Source organism: Myotis daubentonii, chromosome 10, assembly GCF_963259705.1.
Source record: "Myotis daubentonii chromosome 10, mMyoDau2.1, whole genome shotgun sequence".
In the NCBI taxonomy this organism is placed as follows: Eukaryota; Metazoa; Chordata; class Mammalia; order Chiroptera; family Vespertilionidae; genus Myotis; species Myotis daubentonii.
In genome coordinates this window covers 80,954,024-80,975,652 of record NC_081849.1, presented here as the reverse complement: position 1 = coordinate 80,975,652, position 21,629 = coordinate 80,954,024, and the positions used below count along the sequence as shown (strand labels likewise).

Below are 21,629 nucleotides of genomic sequence, written 5' to 3'. Positions count from 1 at the left end.
TGGATGAGTATCCGTTCCGCAGGCGTGTTGTGTTGCGCAGGGGTCTTTAGTTTGGCACAAAGAAAATCAAACCTCCTCCTGGAGCAAATGCATCATCTGAATAGATTTATTTTCCCTTTGATGTGTCTGTGGGAGAGTTAGCAGATGGTTTTGTGTGTGTGAGTGTGTGTGTGTGTATGTGTGTGTGTGCTTTTAAACTCTTCAGTGAACGGAGTGCCACCATTTTTCATGGGATTGGCCTCTTTCAGTTGGACAGTAGTCAAAGCCGCCCTTCTCTGGTCCTTGTCAATATCAACTATGCTTCACTAGCTTATTCTTCCGATTGGCATCTTTTCTCATACACCCAGTGCGTGCGCTTTCAAAAAAGAAACGTACAAACCATAGGTACCTGCTGCCTGACCACACAGGAGGCCGAGCGGGTGGAGCCCATCACTCAGACTCTGCGTCACCGCTGCCCCCACGCCCGAGCTGTGCCAGATGTTTTCCCCTGAAATGTTAACAATGCAGATGTCTGGTTACCTGTTTATGTAATGTACATACAGTGTGCTTTACACGTGGACAAGAGTAAGTTGCATTTTTTTCCTCCTCCAAGAACTAGTTTTCACCACCTGGGGGCACCCAGGGAGTCTGGGCACAGTCCCACTGCCCACTGTGGCCCCTCCTAGCAGTGTGACCTTGAGCATGTCCGTTCGCTGCCAAGTTCCTTCTCATCTGTCCACTGGTAACAGTAATATTAACAACAACAAAAAGAGTAATAATAATGACAGTAGGTCCTAGAGTCACTGTGAGGATTAGGCCCTCAAAGGGTAGCTTGGCACATTGCCCCCCACAAATGAGAGGTGCTGCACTCAACAGATGAACCTAAATTGACCTTTGATCTTGCGATAACATGGAGCTCCTTTGATTTCCCAGAATGGTTCATTACAATATCTATAAATACAGATTTCTCTGTCCTTCTGAATGGGGACCCACTGAACTTGGGTTTGGCTGCAAAGGAGATCTTGAGCACAGTGGGGCCCAGTTCCTCAATGAGGAGGAGGTGCCCCTGACAAAAAAGGCAGAGTGAGACGCGTCAGTCCCTCGGTGCAATCGCAGAGCCTCCCAAAACGTGAAAATAATGACGACTCTTGGAATTAACTGCTCTACAGAACTGTCATCAGTGACTTCTGAAACTTCTTACCCTTTTATTAACTACACTTTGGGGTACTCTGTGGATCTATGAATTGTTAACTGGTTTCTCTGGCCTGAATTCCGTATTCCATTGTGGATTATATGAGGAATTTAATAATGGCACAGAAACCATTTTAATAGTATACTTCCAATTAAAAGAAAATCACCTACATTTAAGTAAGGTACAATGAGGTGGGCATTTTAAGTTAAAGAGCAGATTGGAATCAGAGTTGGATAGTCACGAAGAGTAAGATTAGATGGGATCTCATGAAATACAAATCCTCCTTGATTTAAAAGGAAATATTTACCTTGTAATTGCAAAATAAATTACCTTAAAAGGGAGTTGAAAATGCACATCTCTGAAGAGATGTGTTTCTTTTTTTAAAAAAAATATATTTCTTTATTGATTTCAGGGAGGAAGGGAGAAGGAAAGAGAGAGAGAGAAACATCAATGATGAAAGAGAATCATTGATAGGCTGCCTCCTGCACACCCCACACTGGGGATCGAGCCCACAACCTGGGCATGTGTCCTTGGCCAGAACCGAACCTGGGACCCTTCAGTCTGCAGGCTGACGCCTTATCCACTGAGCCAAGCTGGCTAGGGCAGGATGTGTTTCTTAAGGTAGAACAGAAGAAAAAGGAGCTGTCAAATAGATGTTCCTTCTGCCCGCTGAGCTCCCAGAAGGAGATGTACAGAGCACAGTGTCCCCAGTCTCCCCACAGAATTGCAACTTAAAACAGCCACCTCAGCTGACCTATAGACCTGGGAGTATAAGAAGAATTTCTTGGCTTTGGGGGATTATTTGTTACACAGCACTAGTGTGGCAATAGCTGACTAAGACATCAACTGCAATAGTAACAAACTAGTATCTCCCAGCTTTGAAACCCTCCCACTTTTCAAATGTCCTTCAGCACAGGTCTGACCATATCTATTATTCTTGCTTTTAATTTAGCTATGTCCACTGTCTGCCTCATAAAGTTTCATGGTCTTACCCCAAGATGTTCAGTTTTCTCTTTGATTTGCCTAACGTGCTTTCTCTTCTTCATCTCCACATCTTTGCCCTCACCAGCCCTGAGCTCTGCCTAGACTCACCTGCCCATCATTCCTTGTGTAAGCCATAATACTTTCATATCTTAGGCTTTTGCTCATCCTCATTCCCTCTGCCAGAAGTCACTTCCCTGTTGAAATTCAACTTTAGGATTTTGCACAAATGCCACCTCAGTGAGCTGGTGATCATCTTTCACTCAACATGAGATTCTATACCTCTGCCCCTTGCAGTATGGAATTCAAATTTTCTTTTGGGAAATATCTTCTAGTTTAGTAGTAGTTAATTTACCAGCCTCTCTCTCCAAATTAAGTTAACATCTCATTGGAAGCAGGAACCATAGCTTTAAATCTTAATGTCCTCCAGGTGTTGTTTTTTTGTTTTATTTTTGTTTTTGGTAGTTACTTGTTCAGTTACTTAGGGTTGAATGGCCAATGGATACATGTCCATAAATGTTTAATTCTCCCATTTTCTAAAATGGTCCCCAGCCAATAAGCTGAGTTATTGTGCACCATTCTAGTGTGGATGGTCACCGCTGGTCAGTTGCCAGAGACCGTGGGTACTAAGTGTTCTGCAGTTCCATAGAGCAGAGCATTTTCTTGCCCAAATGCCAAGAGACCTTATTGAGAAGCACTTCTAGACCCTTCATTCCACATCTCTTCTCCAGATGTCAAAACTTTGAGGGAGTTACAAGATGATTTTGCCATTCATTTCTGAATAAAAATGACAGTAGTAATTATTTTTTCACATGTGCAGCTTTATATAAAGTGAATGGAAAGCCTCAAAGACATTGAACATTTGCACAATAAACTGAGGAGGAGCATGGTTGGAGGCCTGAGTTTAAAAAAGAAAAATCCCTCCATTTCAGGTTTTCACTCTCATTTGGTATATCTCTCTGAGGCCTGCTTAACCCACTTCCCCGGGCACGTGGGGAGTCCTCTGTGCCCCCACTAGTCGTGCTTCCTGTCGCCAGGCCAGCGGGGAACTAATGTCACTAATGGGCTTGTCCCTTCGTGGATGGCTGTCGAGGGACCTTCCGTGCAGAGGACACACGTCCTTCCCGAAGCCCATCCTGTTTAGGTGATGCCATCTCCTCCCATTCACCAAAATCTCTTGCATTTTACCTTCACCTCCCAACGTTCTCTTAAGCTAGAAAAACTATTGCTTTCCCCAAGAAGGTCCTCAGGTTAGAAGACTTGATTCCCAGCCACCTTATGTTTTAGGTGCCGGCGGCCACCCACCCCCTGGAATGCGGTCCTGCTTCCTTATTTCTCCTTCTCGTAGCCGCTTGCGTGGCTGGGCTGCATCCGAGGGTCTGGCAGATGGCATTTTGCTGCTTGAGCTACCACAGAAGTAAATGTCATTGGCACACGATGGCAGATTTCCATTCTGTGGATCACCGGGCATGGGATTCTGTCCGAGAGCTCCAGGCCAGTGTGTGTTTTTCAGGCAGCAGCAGAAAGGGTAAGAACTGTGCCTCACAGATGCTGTTTCTAATAAAACGCTCCGGTTGCAGTAAAAGGTCCGTATGAAATGGAGATGCCGGTGGCCTCAAGCCTGTTGGAAACGGCTGCTTGGCTTGTCTCATTGTGGTTGGGCCACCTGGCCCGCTGGATGTTGCTCCAGACCTCAGCTAAGCAGACGCTGGCCGGTCAGGAATAGAGAGTTGATTTTGAAATGTTTTGGACAGATAATATTCAGGTATCAGAAAAATATGGCTGTGAATAAAAGTACTAGCATTGACGGTTTTTCAACGCAATTTACCAGAATATTGTATTCATTAAATTTGCAGATAATAAAACCCTTTAGAACAGAGTTGGGTAATGATGGAGACCCACCTGAAGCTGCCGGACATCCCAGCCTGGCTCCCACCCCCTCACCCCTCAACCTCACTCTCTAACCCCCTACCCCTGCTCCCTCACTCCACCCACCTCCCCACTCTCCACCCCCTCCCATGGCTGAGGAATCAAGGGGAGGGTTTGGAAATTTGCAAAGGAAAAATAAGTTCAGTTAATAAGTTCAACGAGTCAAGAGCATCGACCTTGGACCCACAGCGTGGGGTCCGAACCCCAGCTCCCTGCTTTCCTTGCTGGTGACCTTGGGTAGATGAATGTCCTTGCCCTGTTTCTCAGTGTCTTCCTTGGTGAGATGTGGTGCTTGACGTAGTAGTTGTGAGGGTTAAATGAGCCAGTATTAGACTGATCATATGAAATGGCCAATATCTGACCACTTCTGAATTGGAAAATGTTAAGATTCTTTGGGTTTATCCTAATATATGTAAAGCACTTGGGCCGTTTCCCTGAGGGAAGGGTCACGAGGGTTCAGCACTCCTGACCAGGCATGGGAGGCTCCGCCCCAGCTGACCACGTGACCCTGGGTGGCTCTCCTGCCTGTGCACTCATCACCCCCCTTTTTAGACAGCGGTGTCCCCCGTGTACCTGAAGCAGATTCCTCCTTCTGCGCTCTGTATTCTCTGCCTTCTCCTCTGCTCTGGGACTCAACCAGTTACCCCTCCTAATCTTTACAGCATCAGTCTCATCCCCTTGGGTGCTGTCTTCTCACCAGCATGTAAACGTACTCAAATCCCCTGCACTTTAAATATATTTGTATTGATTTCAGAGAGGAAGGGAGAGTGAGAAAAAGATAGAAACATCAATGATGAGAGAGAATCACTGGTTGCTTCCTGCGCACCCCACACTGGGATTGGCATGTGCCCCAACCTGGAATCCAGCAGTGACCTTCTGGTCATAGGTCGATGCTCAACCACTGAGCCACGCCAGCTGGACAAATCTCCTGCATTTTAAAAAACACATAAATAACTGCTCCTCAGTCCTCTACCCATCCCCTCCCAGCCAGCTTTCCTCAAACAGTTGCCTCTGCTCCTCACCTCTTTTCACTTCCCATTAGCTTATTAATCTATTATGACCCGTCTTCTGCCCTCAATGTAAATATAGCAAAGTCATAAATATGACTCTAAATAGCACTAAATTACATTGTCAATACTTGAAAACCACTTTAGCCACAAAAGCCACTGATTTTGACAAAGTCAAGAATGACCTTGGGTGGCCATGTTTTAATCGCTACCTTATTTTCCCTCTTGGCAGGACTTGACCCCATTAGCCACTCTCTTAAAAAACAATCTTACCGTGGCTTTGGAAATGAACACACACAGAGACACATACATGATATGCTATATATATATATATTAAAGGAAGAAATAAAGTAATTGTCCTTGTTCCAGTTACTAGTGCTATCCTATATAATAAAATGGTAATATGCAAATAGACCAGAACAACTGGTCACTATGACGCACACTGACCACCAGGGGGCAGATGCTCAATGCAGGAGCTGCCCCCTGGTGGTCAGTGTGCTCCCACAGCAGGAGCTCCACTCAGCCACAAGCCAGGCTGACTGCTACGAGCATAGCAGCAGTGGCGGGAGCCTCTCCCACTTCCGAGGCAGCACTAAGGATGTCTGACTAATGGCTTAGGCCCATGAGAGGGCGCAGGCAAGGCTGAGGGACCCCCTCAAGTGCACAAATTTTCATGCACTGGGCCTCTAGATTTTAGGATAAAATTTCAAAAGGTAACTACAAATATAACCAAACTCAAGAAGAGAAACAAACTCCAACATGCACTGATACCTATTTTGAATACTTGAAAACCTCTCTCGCCACAAAAGATATGATTTCTAAGAGGCAAGTGGAAATGGGGAGGGATTGTTAAGTTATTCTAATTGAAGAGTAGAAAGAAGTCCCATTGTTATAAATCTCTGCTCTGAGGGAAAAGATAGACATCCCAAAATTTATGAAAACAAATCTTTTATTTCTCACATCTTTATGCTATTGACATCCTCCCTCCTCCCCACTCAGTTTCTTCTCTTCAGGCTGAGAAAGTTACCCAAATCTCGCCTGTCTGTAAAAGTGCTTTTTTTCACCACTTGTTTCTCTTTCAAATTATTATTCAATGTCTTTCCGTCCCTGCTCTGCCAAAGACTCTAGGACAGAACGCCATCTCCACACACCCACCTCGCTCACACTGTGGGCTGCCATCATCGCCACATCCACCCACTGACCTGCTTTATTTATCTGCGCTCACCTCCTGAGGGCGGAGTCTGAGGCTCTTCCCAGGGCTCATCCTGCTTCATCTGCCTGGAGCGGCTCCTGCCCCGCCCGTGCTTCCTGGGATCCTCTCCATGTCCCCACTCGGAGACACTACACTACACCACCTTCACCGACCCCTCCAGCTTAGGTATTTCCCGAGGACATCTCCTTGTTTCTCTCCTACACCTCCTCCTGCCCCTCACTCTCACTCCCCGTCAGTCATCCTTCAGCGCTGGGAGTGACAGGACAGCCCACCTCATCTCCTAGCCTGGGAACTTTGGAGTGATCCCTGGCCTCCCCCCCCTCTTCTCCAGGCAGGTCCCAGGTCCTATGCATCCACCAAGTAGGAGAAGGGTCATCTGGCTTTGACTGCTATGACCCTGTCTCCTGCCGCCTCCATCTCTTACGTAGACTGTGTTTGTCTTCGCATTGTTCTCCCTGAATGTGGACTGGACGCACCTCGAAGTTGTCTTCCCCTCGCTGCCAGAAACACCATTCTAAGAACACATCTGTACTCGAGAATCCCTGGCTTCCTCTTTGCAGCATGATAACAGAAGTTCCACTTCCTGTTGCCAACCACCATTCCAAACAAATGCCTATGGCATCCTGCACCCCCCCTCCCCCGCAACTACCAACCTGTAATTCATCATAGTGATGGCGCCCCAGTGTGCTTTGTGCATCCAAGTCTCCTTCCTCACGGTCCCCCAGCAGGGAAGACCCTCTGCCTTTTCTGTTGAAATCCTGCCCCTCCTTTAAGGCCCAGCTCACGGCCCTGTGGAGCCCATGCAGAGGCGCAGAATTAATTATTTCCCCTGGGTACACCTTTTCCCTCTCCTGTAGCATTCACATATTCAGGTGTGCGTTGGGTTTGAATACTTCTTTTAGCCAATTAGCTGACTCCACACAGCTCTCTGGCACCTCCTGCCCTGAGACAATGATGTAGCCGTTCCCCGGACTCCGGTACCCAAACGTCTGAGACCCACTGTGGGTTCTTGGCTTCGCACAGGAAAGAATTCAGATCAGAGCCAGCGAACAGGTCAAAGCCAGGGTGGGTTTATTAATGAGGCGGAGAGCGGGCCGCTCCACGGACAGAGCAGCCCCATCAGTGAGCTTGGCTTCCGATATGGAGGTTTATTGAACCAGGGTCAGTGCATTCAGTGAAGGGGAGGAATTCTCAGGATTTGTCCGGGAAAGGGATGGAGGTTTCTGGGAAGAGCCTCACGGGCTGTGTCATGTCTTTATATGGGCTTTCTGTTTGGGATGGTGGTGCGGACTGCCGTCAGTATGCGAATGTGTTACAGTGAGTCTGATGAGGCTGGGGTTGCTGTGCGGTGAAATCGGTCACCATGTGGATGGATCTGGTCTTCTGCTGGCTCTAAGCCATCAGTCCGTGGGGGTTGGTCTCACCATCGCCTTGGCCATCCTTGTAGCCCTCAGGGCTATCTCAGCAACGCTGCCGAGTCCTGGCCGTCGTCACGTAGTCACGAACCTGCACTCACTCTCAGCTCAACTCCTGAGAACAAAGACAAATCGTCACCTTTCGACCCAGGGCGCCTACCAAAGAAATTGTATAGGTGCTCAACAAATGCTACCTGGATTGCATTTTCATCCAGCCATTCATGAGGGAGAAAGATATGATAATGTGCCTTTTTCTCCAATGCTTTAAAAGGAAAAGGCAATTCTAGAACAAATTTTGCAAGCTATAGGATGAATTGAGTGCCTAAGTGAAGAACATTGTGTAGCTAAGATGTAACAGGAGTAGGAGTGATTCTTCAGCGTGACAATTTCTTTTAGGACCAGGAAAAAGAACTTTTTCTGACATTCCCAGGGGAGAAGGAAAAGGAATGTGTGTCTGTGCCCTAAAAGCACCTTTGCGTTTAGGTTCTGGTGGTGTTCGCTGCCTGACAGAGGCCTGTTGGTTTTTCATGCTGATGTGTGGCTCCGGCACAGACCAGAGGCTGAGATGCTCTCAAACACATTCACGTCCCACCCCGGCTGCGAGGAGCCTGGGAGACCAGCCTCCTGGTGGCGGAGCCCTCCCCCCTCCCTCACCGGCCCCGTGTTCACATGGGGCTGCAGCCCTGGCCCTGCTCCTGCAGAGACGACAGGCAGAGTTGTCATTCACAGTGACATTAAAGGGCCCCTGGCCACCACTTTGCTGGAAGAAATCTTGACATTTCAGTAGAATTTAGAGAAATTTGGGGGGACAGAGTTCCTGTTGGGAAGTTCACCTGCAATTGATGACCTCATTTACAAAGCCTCGAGCTCCACCGCAGCTATTTAGAATCACAGACAGTCTGGGAAGAAGAAGAAAGGTTTGCATATAGATGTTCCTTTTACTGTTATTTATAGCAGCAGGAAAATGGAAAATAACCCCATAATTCAGCAATAAGGATATGATAAATTAACATCTGGGTACATTTATTTATATGTTACATTTTTTTCAGCTATTCAAAGTGGCATTTGTGAATAGTAGCTAAATGTAAGAAAACAGTTTTATATTATGTTAAATGTGGGGATGGAGGATGCAAAATCATATCTTAACTAAGTAAGAAATGCAAACTGAGAAGGTTTTGACCTTAAATTCGAATAATTTTAACAAGGATTTCTTCTGCACGGTGTGATTAATTAGGTTTTTTTCTTTTATTATTGTTTTTAAAATGTATTTTTTTATTGATTTTAAAAAGGAATGGAGAGGGAGAGAGATAGAAACATCAGTGATGAGAGAGAATCATTGGTTGGCTGCCTCCTGCACGCCCCCTACTGGGGATCAAGCCAGCAACCCGGGCATGTGCCCTGACAGGGAATCTAACTGTGCCCTCCTGGTTCATAGGTCGATGCTCAACCACTGGGCCACACTAGCCGGGCATCTTTTATTATTTTTTAATGTTACACATTCTCTCCACTGAACATGTGTGTTCTTACAGTCATATTTTAAAAAACAACAACTTTAAAATAAGGGGGTGCAGAACTGTCAGCTGGCTCCAGATGAGATCTGATCGGCAGCCCTGGTTTAGAGGGAATTCTTTGACCTCAACACCTCGTGTTATAAATGTCTCTGGTTGGTTTATTCCTTCTTCCTTGAAATAAAGCCTGGGTCTCAGCCAGCCTCGCTAGCCCAACCGGCACCCTGCATCTTCAGCCTGCACTTGATTGGCACTAAGATCAAAAGCCCCCGAGGCTCCATTTGAGGAAGACGCATGAACTGGAAGAAGTTCTGAGCAGATGTGACATTCTTACAAAGAAGAGCCAGGCGGCAGCCAGAGTTGGCCCCACACTGCAGGGCCGGTAGAGTGGGTTTCCGAGGGGAGCTTTCCAGAGTGCTTCCAGCTCCGCATCTTCTCTCCCTACCTGGGTGGCAAGAGTGGAGGAGGAAGGCATGGGAGGAAACACGAAGTGAGTCACTGAGATGTTCTCAGAGATGATAGCCCCGCTGATCCCCCATCCATGATGTCGGGTAGAAAGGCGGGAGGTACTCAGGAGGCTTCTGTGACTTCCCTGTGTAAGGGCTGGCCAGAAGATGGCCTGTTCTTGGCTAAGGTGTCAGAGGCACTAGAGACGGTTTTCCTGGACTGTGTTAGTAACTCTGACTGAGGAGTCGCGGTATCGGGGATGCCTCTGGGAAGATCATTATGAAAGAACGTGACACCTGCAGCAGCAAACATGGTGTGGGACAGGTCAAAGGAGGAAACACACAGAGGAAGGACCCCACTTAGGAGGGTTTCATGTATGAGGCTCAGGTGAGCAGACAGAGTTGACGGGAAAAGACATGCCATGTAACGACCACAGGGAGAGAAAACTTCGTATGTGGAGCTTTGTTACTTTGAAGGTATTGAGGCTGTATTCCTGGGTTCCCAAGGCTTGAAGAATCTTGGGATTGTGACGTTCCTAGATGTTGGTTGAATGAATGGAGCCAATTCTTTACTTCCAAACCGGACTTTTATGGTGAAATATGTTCTTTTCAGTGTATATGCAGAACAGCTAAGATGTCTTAACAGACAGTAATTTCCACAAATGTAAGCAACCCTGTGTGGCCAGGGTTGTTTGAAATATTTGCTTCAGGTGCTCATGCTTGTCACTGGGTTGAGAGGATTGTAGGGTGCCCTGTGGACATCAGGGTCAGGATGGCCTTGGGATGACTCTGAGAGGGAGCATTTTGCATGTCAATGAATTGGTTATTGCCCTCTGGGGGCCAATTTTTATGTATAGAATCAAATTAACTCCTTCCTCCAGCACTGACTTAATGATGCAGGCAAGTGGTGAGCAATAAAATACAATTATATTTTGTCTTAATGTAATTGCTGCACAAATTAGGTTGCAACACTGGTTCTTTGTGAGAGTCAGGAATAACCTGTCAATATCATTTGCCTGGGGGCCAGGATCCCCTCTCAAAGCTCCCTTTAATTGGAGGCAGAATGTAGACCAGCTGGGGGTGGTCTGGCTGGGACAAGCTGGTGATACTGGCGGACTGAGCCTGAGAACGCCCGCCCCGTGGGGCAGCGCTGGTGCACCAGGACTGGGCGCACTCTGAGTTGGCCTTCCCAGAGAGGCTCTGGCTGTTGCTGAGAGTCACTGAAACTCTGGGCGCGTAGTTGTGATGTGACTGACTTCCAACAAAGCCAGCTTTCCACAGGGCTCGCCCTAGAATTCCCTGTGGTAACCCCTCGGTCCACTGTGTGGCTGCACCTTGAGGTTCCATATCCGGCTGTGTACAGACCTCTTGGATCCCTTTCTAAGCCCTCGAACAACTTCTGCCTTACCCACCCCCTTTCACATCGCAGAACATGGCCTCCTTGGAGCTGACTGCCTACATCTCTAGAACGTTCCTCTTTCTCCCTCCTGACCTGGGCAAACTGTACCTACTCACCTTTTTGACCTTCATGGCTTCCCTCTTGCTCAGAAACCTTCCACTCTCCCCCCTCATCCTGGCACCCCCTGTTCTGGCACCCCCTGTCCTGATGCAGTGCACGCCCTGCTGTCAGCGGAGACCAGCACACATGAGCTCTCTGTGAATCTGTGAGCAGAAAGAGTAGAGAAAGTAAAGGCATCAAGAGTTAACCATTTGATGAAACAGATTTCATCTCTACCAGCTGCCACGAAGTTGGTTCTCTGATTGAGAATATCAGAAACTATATTTTTTTTCTCAAAAGGTAGAACCGTCTGCATGCAAAGTAGATGTGTGTTGCAGAATTCGGCGAGTTTATTACGCATATCATGTCTGAAAACCAAGAAGAATGTGAGGTGGCCCAGACCCGCCCCTTTCCCTAACGGTGAAGAACCTCTGTCCCACTGGCACCACCCAAGACTCTCCGACCATTGGCCCCGAGTTGTTTTGCCACCATCGCCAGAGGACATGCTTGGCAGGGCTGAGAGCTTGGGCATTTTCCTATTTCCTTTGGCATGCGTTTTCCTCAGCCCGCCGTCCTGGAATGCATTGCCATGGTGTATTTGGAGAATCCGAGTTGGCAAGACGATAGGCTTTCCAAGTCTCACTGCTGACTCCTCCAAAGGAGCTCAGAGCCAGGGGGACCTTGCAGCAAGCCTGGCTCTGTCCTCTGTGACCCTCTCGGGCCAGCCCGTTCCACTCGGTCAAGTCCATCAGTCCTCAAGGACTGCCGACCTTGACTCTCCCAGCCTAGGACTGCAAACGATGGTCCCCCGTCAGAGGTCATGCTCTGGAAGGGGGAAGACACGCACGGGCTGGACATCTGTCTATAGATGGCTCTGCGTTTCGTCGAACTGGCTTTATTTCAGTGTTTATAGGTTTTGTTTAGGGAGATAAACTTCTTCATAGTAATACCTCGTAAATATGAGTTAGAAACTATAGTTCAGCTATGGGGACAATATCACCTGCCCCGGACTCCTTGCCTGTGAGGGCTCTGAGGCCCTGGTGTAGGAGAGCTGAGTTTGAACCCAGTGCCTACCACTTACTGGATGGTGACTGTAGTTATACTACTTAGTGTCACGGGTCTTAGGTTCCCTTTTAGGAAAATGGGCACTTTTATGGTATTGACCTACTGTGAGTACTGCATATGCATTTGCTGTTATTTCTTATACTCTCCCTCTAAAGCCAGGGCTATATACACAGCGCCTAGCATCCTGGGACCTACAGGTAAAGTGATGTTATAACAGGCTTTGTAAGTTCTGCTTCTGAACATCTCATGAGAGTGAGAAAAAGAGAAGCAGCTATGCGTGTATGGGGATTTTTCTACGGAGTATTATAATGATGACTTCCCCTTGGAGATAAAAAGGTATGTAAAAGTTATCTCTACCATATTTAGTTGAGGTTTTGCACATGTTCTGGTTTTAAAATGCACCATGTAAAAAAAATAATATAGCCCAGTCAGTGTGGCTCAGTGATTGAGCGTCAACCCATGAACTAGGAAGGCTCGGTTCGATTCCTGGTCAGGGCACATGCCTGGGTTGCCGGCTTCATCCCCAGTAGGGGGCGTGCAGGAGGCAGCCAATCAATGATTCTGTCTTATCATTGATGTTCATATCTCTCCCTCTCCCTTCTTCTCTGAAATCAATAAAAATTTATTTTAAAAAATAACTATATCCTGTTCAGCCCCACTGACTAGAAAATATCTCTCCAATGTCTCTTGAATAAATGAAGCCATTGGACTGAGCCAATAGTCCCCACCCTTCTGACCTATTAGGATGGAGTTCCTGCTTCTGCCCTCACACCCCTGAGAGATATGGTCTGTTTGTGTTAGATGGGCAGAAGTGAGGTCTGCCCGTCTAACCCACCTTGGCACATATGGCTGGGATGAGGGGGCGGCGTGCCTTAAGAAGGTTAAGATGTAGCTGGAGGTGAGCCATCTGCCATACACACCCCATGTGTTTGGGCTTTTCTCACGGCCAGTCACCTCCCTTTTAAGAATGAAACAACCAAGAAGATGGGGCTCCATGTAGTCATGTCATGCACTAAGGGGGTCGTCACCATCACGTTCTTGCCAGCGATGAGCAGGCCTCCTGATGAAAGGTTTCCCAGAGACTGGAAGTGATCTGTTTGGGACCAGGGGTGGGCAAATGGATGGATTTTCTCTTAGTGCCACCTCTCTGTAACACAGGAAATAGAACCCCATCCAGCCCCTTTCAGATGCTCAGGATAAATGCTCTTCATTTTAGGTCAGGCCTGTAGGTACAAGAAGGAGAATTTAGACACTAGTTCAGAAATCATACTGTAACAGTGGTTATATTTTCTGATCGTAAACCACAAATCATCTAACAGAATTCTTTTTTGGTTTGTGGATGTATTTAAGGAGTATTACCAAAGTATATGAATTACCTCTGATTTGGTAATGATACATTTAATAAATCATGTTTATGGAAAGGAGGAGAATTTAATTAACTTGAATCTGACCCGAGAAAATGCAGGGCCTGCCCAGAAGAGAGCTGAGAGTGCAGGCTCCGTGTGGGCGGAATGGAAAGAGATTTCTCCCGGTTTTTATTCCGATGCCTGGGGCCATGATTTCTCCGGGGGTTTCCAGGTAGCCGATGCTGTGGTTTCCTTACGTGTAGATGGCACGTCGTTAATCTGAACATGGTCAGAAGCTTGAGGATTCGCACCCATCGTACGTTTTGAGCGTCCGGAGGGCAGGCCCACTAGCTTCGTGCCAGGCTTGACCAACAGTAGGTCAGCCCTCCGCCAAGTCGGGCCAGGCTTCCCTTTGGCTGAGGCTTATCGGCAGCTCTCTAAGCTTGTGCGGGCTCTTTTCACTGCCGTCAAGGAGGGTGGCAAACCCAGTCTGTGACCTCAGTACCAACCACGAGCCAGGGTTCCATCGGGCATTCCCGGGAAGATTCTTGAAAGGCCAGAGCTCTTTGGTATAACGTGACCCATCTGCAAACGCAGATGAAGCTGCTTGCTTTGTCAGAACTTCCACCGTGACTAGCAAGCTTTTGAACAGATGAGGAGGTGGTTCAGCCTTCTTTGCCACTTGCCATTCTCAATCCCTGCAGAACTGAGGGCTTCCGGCAGGCCCAGCTGTGAGTTTACCACCCTCTGAGCCCCTCCTGGGTCTGACCAGGCCAGGGGGCTATTCATTGCTCAGTGGTGCCCCCTGCTGTGGAAGAGAGAGTAGCAGCTCATCCAGAGCCTTAGGTGACATTAACTCTGGTCATGCAATCAGGAGAATTGGAAGCAGCAGGGAGGAGTCTGGGGGCTGCCTGTTATCTGAGGAAAGTCCCCGGGAGACCCCAGGGTTCTGGGCGCCTTGGTGAGATGCTCATGCAGAGAAGAAGAGGCGCCTGAAGACTGTGCTTGCAAATCTTCCACAAACTTCCTGGTGTAATTGCTTCATTCCAAAGATTTGCTAGGAACCACGGCAGCGCCCTCTGAGAGATGCCATCGCAAACTTTTATTTGGGGGCTTTCAGGGCCGTTAGATGACAAATATATTTAAAGGTACCCCACCCCTTTTTAGGTGAACTTGCAATGAGTTTTCTGCAGGAGTGGAGGCATGGGAAGGGTGTTTATTTACATCCTGAGGAGGAATCAGAGTGTGGATCCTCCGGGGGCACCCTGCTGGGAGGCACTCTTGCGTGCACGCATTTCTAGGCACGTGGGCACACCCGGTGTGCATGTGCTGTGGGTACACAGCGAGGCAGTTACGTGATATTTTTGAACAAAAACTGCACATAAAGAGAAGGAGGGAAAAAGCAAACTCACAATCAAACGAAAGTAGGGAGACGGGGAGAGATGAGATTGCAGTTGATTATGGGTCTGGCAGCAGATGCTCTACACGAATCCAACTCGCTGCAGCCAGTCTGTTTCCATGGCAACGGAATCAGTAATTATTGAGCCCCGGCGCTCTCCCCTCCTTTTTCCCAACAAGGTGGAGGCTGATGAATATGAACTATCGCCAGCCCATCGCCAGCTCTCTTTCTTTTTCTTCTTCCTCTTTTTTCTTCTTTTAGTTTTTTATTAAGAAAAGTGAGGGTATCGAGGCATACCAAGAGGAGGGTCTATATGTTTATTAATGAAAGGCATTAGGCATGAATGTTGAAGTGAAGTTATATTTTTCTCTTGTGATACTATAAAAGCTCTTCCTCGAAAAGACCATGATCTCTGAAGATGTTAAATAAATGAGCAGGAGTTTCCCTGAAATGGAGGCTGCCTTTGATTGGCCGATCTCTCCGCCATTCCTGCCAATCGGAGCACCCCCGGGCTCCAGCTCCATAAACATAAGCAAAGCCCCATACTCGTCCTCCTGGACTTGGAGTGTGTGCCACCCAAAGGTGTGCGGCGAGTCTCCATTCACATGGCTCAACTGGAAACCTGTTCCACGAGCAAGCCGACTCGGGAACCAGCTGGCGGTCCAGCGCGGTGCTCTTCTGGGGGGCGGCTCTGAGTCACTGGCCAGTGGCAGCCGCTTAGCAGCAGTGGTTGTAGTTGGGAAAGATGCACTTACAGGAGCTTGGTGAGTACACCGCTGTCTTCACATCTGCCCACTGGCGTCCGCAGCCGGAGCTCCAGTGTAGCTTTGTCCTATTGTCTGATGGGAAGACAGCAAACCGGAGCAAGCCCGCAGGAGAGCAGGCGTGCTGGGGTCCCAGGGTGTGGGCGCCCTGTGTTGCACAGGCTGCGTGCATTGCTGGGGGGGGGGGGGGGGGGACTGAATTTGCAGTTGACCGTGCATTACACTCAGACATGGGTTGTCTTGTTAGGGTCAGTGTGAGGAGTGGAGCGTCGCTTTATCTCCCTGGGCATTGATCCATTGCACAGAAGATGCTTTTGAACTGGGATAATAGGAGTCATTGCGGGGAAGGGAGAGGGAGAGGCGGCAGGGAGCCGAGCCCGAGCTGCTGCTGTGGGGCTGGTGTTTGCATTGCGAAGGGAGCTGCTGTGACAATGGCCTGGCACGCTCTCCTCGCCCCCAGCTGCAGCCCGCAGCTCTTCTGTGTGTGCGCGCGCTGCTGCTCGGCTCAGGAGTGCGAACTGAGCGAGGTGGTGCCCTTTCTTTCTTCACGGAGCCAGTCTCAGACTGAAATATGTTCTCTCTTAAAAAAAAATGGAAAAGAAAAAAGAAAAGGATTGCAAAGATGAGTTGTGCATTCAGACAAATTTTAGCTGTAAAAAATCACGCTTTGAGATGACTGTTTTGCATCCTTTTAAACCTCTGAAAACCAGAGAGGCTTTGCAAAGTTATATTTGGCGACTGGCTCTCTGCCAGGAGGATGGATGCTCTGAGCGTGGCTCTGCTCCCTGGGGGTTCATTTTCTGACAGTGGTGATGAAATTTTTAATTTTGTTGGGTAGAAGCAGGAAGAATCAGACATCGGGTTGTAAACAGGCAACGGAGGGGCAGCGTGTGGAAGGAGAAACTCTGCCTTCAGGGACCCTTCTGGCCGCAAACTCAGAAATAGATGTGTCCAGACCGAAGCCCAGCGCAGCCTGGGGTTCAGGAGGAGCCGGAGCCCTCGCTCAGCCAGGGAGAGGGGGGATCGCCTTCCGTCCGGGTCCAGGGAGTGGGGGCTGAGCCCGGAACCCCCTCTGCCCAGGAGCCTCTTCCAGGGTCCGCCTGCCCATTCCGAGGCGTCCCTGCTGCTTTTTTATTTTTATGTGGTTTCCCATCTTCTGTGCCAGGACTCTGTGTCTTCTATTTACAGTCCGCTTGGGTTCAAATAACAGAGAGGAAAAGAGAAAGAAGCATTTTCGTCCGGTTTATAAATAAATGCCCGTGAAATAGTTGTACAGGGCATCGTATTGGCATGTCCTTTAAAACAACGTCCTTTGGACAGAAGGGAGTGTGACGGGTCTTCGTGTGGTCCGGGGTGGAATTGCCGGGCCCTCAGGAGGACCGGAGGAGTGGGCAGAGACAAAAGAGGCGCCTGGGAGAGTCTCCAGGCTGTGACCAGCGAGGAGTGGGCTGGTGTCACAGGAGAGGGGGAGCGTTTCCCGTCTGTGGGTGACAGCATCCAGCACAGGGGGAACCTGCGCCTGGACCAGGCAGGGACCCGACTGTCAGCTGGGGGCCTGTCTTGAGACCGGGCAGTCCTCTGATGCCCAGGGGCTCGGGATGCTGTGCTAAGGGAGAGCCCCACGCGCCTGCCGGCGAGGGTGTGCAGGCGAGCGCTCCCGGCGCGCCTCACCCTCAGCGCCCCTCGGGCGGGCGCAGGCGGAGGAGGCCTGGCTCTCCTGGGTGTGCCTTCAGGGACCGTCATCTCATCAGAATGTACCTCCATCCCTCTGTGCTCTCTCCTCTCCCAGTGGTGTCACTTTACTGGCACCTGTTGGCAAAAAGGAGACAAGAAAGAGCCTTTTATGGAAGCAGTAAAAATGTGAAAAGAAATTGGGAGTGATTATTAACCTATTTTGGATCATGGCAGTCCAAGAATTTGAAAGGTAGGAAACTCTCCCCGGCCTAAGCAAATACAGTTACGCAGAATCACATGACACTTTGAGGACAGCCCATCCCAGGGTCAAGTGGGATCTCTGTCCCGGGCGAGCAGCCAGGAGTTTGTTACACCCTCCAGTTCATCATTTCCTCTTGCCTGGGGGTCCCCTGAATTCTGCCACAGCCCCATCTCCATGCACCGCCCCAGCAGCAGCTTCCTACCTGGGCCAGGCCCGGGCAGTCTCACCTGGGCTGAAATCCAGGCCCCTTGGAAATGACTAGCGCCTGCCGGTTTCTCACTCCTGAGCTGAGTGTTGGTGAAACTGGAGTTATAGGACTTGAAAATAACCTTTCATCTTTAATTTTTTGAGGAAACTTCATACTGTTTTCCACAGTGGCTGCACCAGCCTGCATTCCCACCAGCAGTGGGGGAGGGCTCCCTTTTCTCTGCATCCCCGCCAGCACTTGCTGTTTGTTGATTTGTTGATGACAGCGTTCTGACAGGTGTGAGGTGATACCTCATTGAGGTTTTAATTTGCATCTCTCTGATGATTAGCACCCCTATGTTCATTGCAGCCTCTTTTCCAATAGCCAAGATAGGGAAGCAGTCCAAGTGCGCCCCAGTAGATGGTGGATAATGTGGTACATGTGCATGATGGAATACTACTGGGCCTCAAGAGGGAAAAAAAAAAGGAAATCTTGCCTTTTGCAGCAGCATAGATGAGCCTGGAGAGTATTATGCTCAGTGAAATAAGCCAGACAGAGAAAGACAGGTACCATATGATCTCACTTATAGGTGGAATCTAATGAACAAGATAAACTAACAAACAAACTAGAAACAGACTCATCGATACAGAGCGCAGACTGGCAGCTCTCAGAGGGGAGGGGAGTTGTGGGGCTGGGCGAGATAGGTGAAGGGATTAAGAAAAAAGAAGAGCCCTGGACGGTTTGGCTCACTGGATAGAGCGTCAGGCTGCGGACTGAAGGGTCCCAGGTTCGATTCTGGTCAAGGGCATGTACCTTGGTTGCAGGCACATCCCCAGTAGGTGGTGTGCAGGAGGCAGCTGATTGATGCTTCTCTCTCATCGATGTTTCTAACTCTCTATCCCTCTCCCTTCCTCTCTGTAAAAAATCAATAAAATATATTTTTTAAAAAAAAAAGAAGGAGAAAATGAAAAAACTCATCGAGACAGACCACAGCATGGTGATTGCCAGAGGGGAAGGGGGTGGGGCAGGTAGAAGAGGGGGCAGGGGGATAAGTGGTGTTGGAAGGAGGCTTAACTTGCGGTGGTGAACACACAATACAATATTCAGATGATGCATTACTGAATTGCACCTGAAACCAATACAATTTTATTAACCAGTGTCACCCCAGTAAATTCAATAGAAATAAAAGGGAATTTATTTCAGTAACCAGAGTTAACTACTGATGTGTTTGTTCTGAGAGAGGGCTTCTCCCCACAGCCTCCTCCTGGCATTTGTAGGATGTGGGACATGGAAAGTAAATGAAAAGCTAAAGAGAAATGAATTCCCTTGGGTTTTCAGTGGCCATCAGAGTTTATCACTGTAAGGCAAAGTAGAGATCAGTAAGTTGGATCCAGTCCCTGAAATTCAGCACTGAGAGTTAGAAAGATAGAATTCCTCCGGTCCCCCAGCAGTTGGAATAGAACCAGTCACTACAGGGATAGCTAACTGCCGTGAGCTTTTACTGTGTCCCAGGCACCATCTATGCACTTTAGGCAGCGGTAATAACTCACTGAATCTCTACGGCAGCCCCAACTGGACTCTTTGCCTGCCTAGTTTCTAGATGAGGACATTGAGTCACCAAGATAGCAAGGAGCTTGCCCGTGTTTATCCAGCTGGGAACGGGCGCACTTGCTGTTTGCACACATTGATGTCCTTGTTTGCTGACCGTGGGCAGGGAGATGTGAGTGGGGGAAGGAGGTCTCTTCGGCTCTCAGTCTGGCTGATGGAGTCGGGCCACAGGGAAATGAATTCAACAGTCATTGCAACAAGTCAAATTACAAAGGAATGGTGGGCGGGTTGGGTGAATTATTAATAATGCCACTTAGGAAGAGAAGTGTGAACCAAGTAAAAACTCGCCGGAACGCGCCCGTGTTCATCCGTGTTCCTGTGCGGCACACCGTCTCATTCTGCAGAGCATTCATTTGACTGGTATGAACTGGTCAGTGTGTGCACAAGGCCAGCACTTCCCAGGCCATCTGTGAGAGGTGGAAGATCACCAGTTCCGCTGCCCTTTGCTTGCATTTGCCAGAAATGGTTTGCAGTTTCCATAGCAATGGCGAGGGTCGTGAAGGGCCAGGAGCAGCAGGGCAGCTGGTTTGGGGATTGCATGACCTATGGTGGCTGTGGAAATCACCAGGGCCACCATGCTTTCTGGACTTGTGAACAGGAGTGACGAGCCCAGCTCAGAAAGAGGTTCCAGGTAGTGACAGTGACCAGACATTGATGGAGCCACTGAAGGCCCAGAGATTAGGCCTGCAAATCATTGAGTGCCCCTCAGAATTGGGGTGACCAGGAGTGGGGGGCATGTGAATTGGGGGGCACCCCCAATTCAACTTGAGCATCTCCACTGGCATCTGTTCTATCAACCAGCATTCCCACCGACGTCTTATTAATGAAAAATGAAAGAGAAGCGGTTAGGTTAGTGAAAGGAGAGATTATTGATCTGTCTCCTGAAATTGGCCCTGGCCTGTTTGCTCAGTCTTAGAGCATTGGCCTGAAGACTGAAGGCTGGCAGGTTAGATTCCCAGTCAAGGGCATGTACCTCGGTTGCAGGCTCGATCCCTGGCCCTGCTCAGGGTGTGTGCAGGAGGCAACCAATCAATGTGTCTCTCTCACATCAATGTCTCTCTCTCTCTCCTCCCTGCCTTTCACTTTCTCTAAAAAATCAATGGAAAAAATATCCTCAGGTGAGGATTTTAAAAAGTCCAATTTCACAGAATAAAGGAAGGAAGACCAGAACCTATAGGAAGATCTCATTGCTAGATGGAAATGGAACAGTGGAGGCTAGTGGGGCAGGTTTTAGAAACACTGCTCATTTGCTATGCATGCCTAATTTACATCCTTCCTACTATTACTCTGGGTATGTGTAGAAGACAATTTCAATAACTATTTGAAGGATACTGTCCTACAGGGACAATATGGCAGATGGCTTTCTACACCAGCACTGTCTGGAAATAGAACTCAAGTTATGCATGCAATTCCAGTGTTTTTAGCAGTCACATTAAAGAAGTTAAAAAAGAAACAGGTCAGTTAATTTTAATAATATGTATTATTTAACCATGTATGTCTAAGATAGTATTTCAATTCTCAACTACAAAATTATTAGCAAAATATTGATATTCAATTTCTCATGTTGAGCCTTTGAGTTCTGACATGCACAACTCCATTTGGATCCTGAAGTTTCACAGGAAATCTGTATTTAGATTTCATAAAACGTACTGTTAACAAAGTAAACTCATGCACGCAAGTTGTCCGGAATATACTTAAAAATTGTCCAGTAACTGAAGTGGGTAACAGGCTTTCAATTTAAATGATCTAAAGTTAAATGAAGTTTAAACTTGAATGGCTCCATTCCACTGGCCACACGTGTCACAGTTTCCGTGGCCACACGTGGTCAGGGCGGCCCCTGCAAGGCTGCGCTGGACTCTCAAAGAACTCTCCTCGCGCACCAGGCCAGGAGCTGCCGTCCCTTCATGCCACACCAGGTGCATGCATCTCCTTCGCCTCCGGGAGGTGCCGGGAAGACTTTCTCCAGGAAGAGAGAGAACAGAACATCCATCCTTGCACACATGCTTTTCTTTGCCTTGAACCATTGTATCCGGCAGACACAGCATGGAGGACAGTCTTGTTTCTCCATTGCACTGCTTGGCCTGGGGAGATGAAGAGGTGGGCCATTTCCTATAACAGAAAGGCAGTAGTCGCCACCTGTGGCATTTTTCAATCCC

The 21,629-nt window shown here is 48.4% G+C and overlaps 1 protein-coding gene across 4 annotated transcripts in view; it reads left to right on the top strand.

Annotated features, from left to right (window-relative positions):
- The window catches only part of ELMO1 (engulfment and cell motility 1), a 391,973-nt gene that overhangs the window by 281,969 nt on the left and 88,375 nt on the right, over positions 1-21,629 (top strand). The window contains exon 1 of one of the 4 annotated variants that reach the window (XM_059655866.1): positions 15,528-15,742. The exons of the other annotated variants lie outside the window; for them this stretch is intronic. The gene's annotated coding sequence lies outside the window, so the exon portion shown is untranslated. Of the gene's footprint in view, positions 1-15,527; positions 15,743-21,629 lie in introns of those variants that run through there. 4 annotated transcript variants of the gene reach the window in all.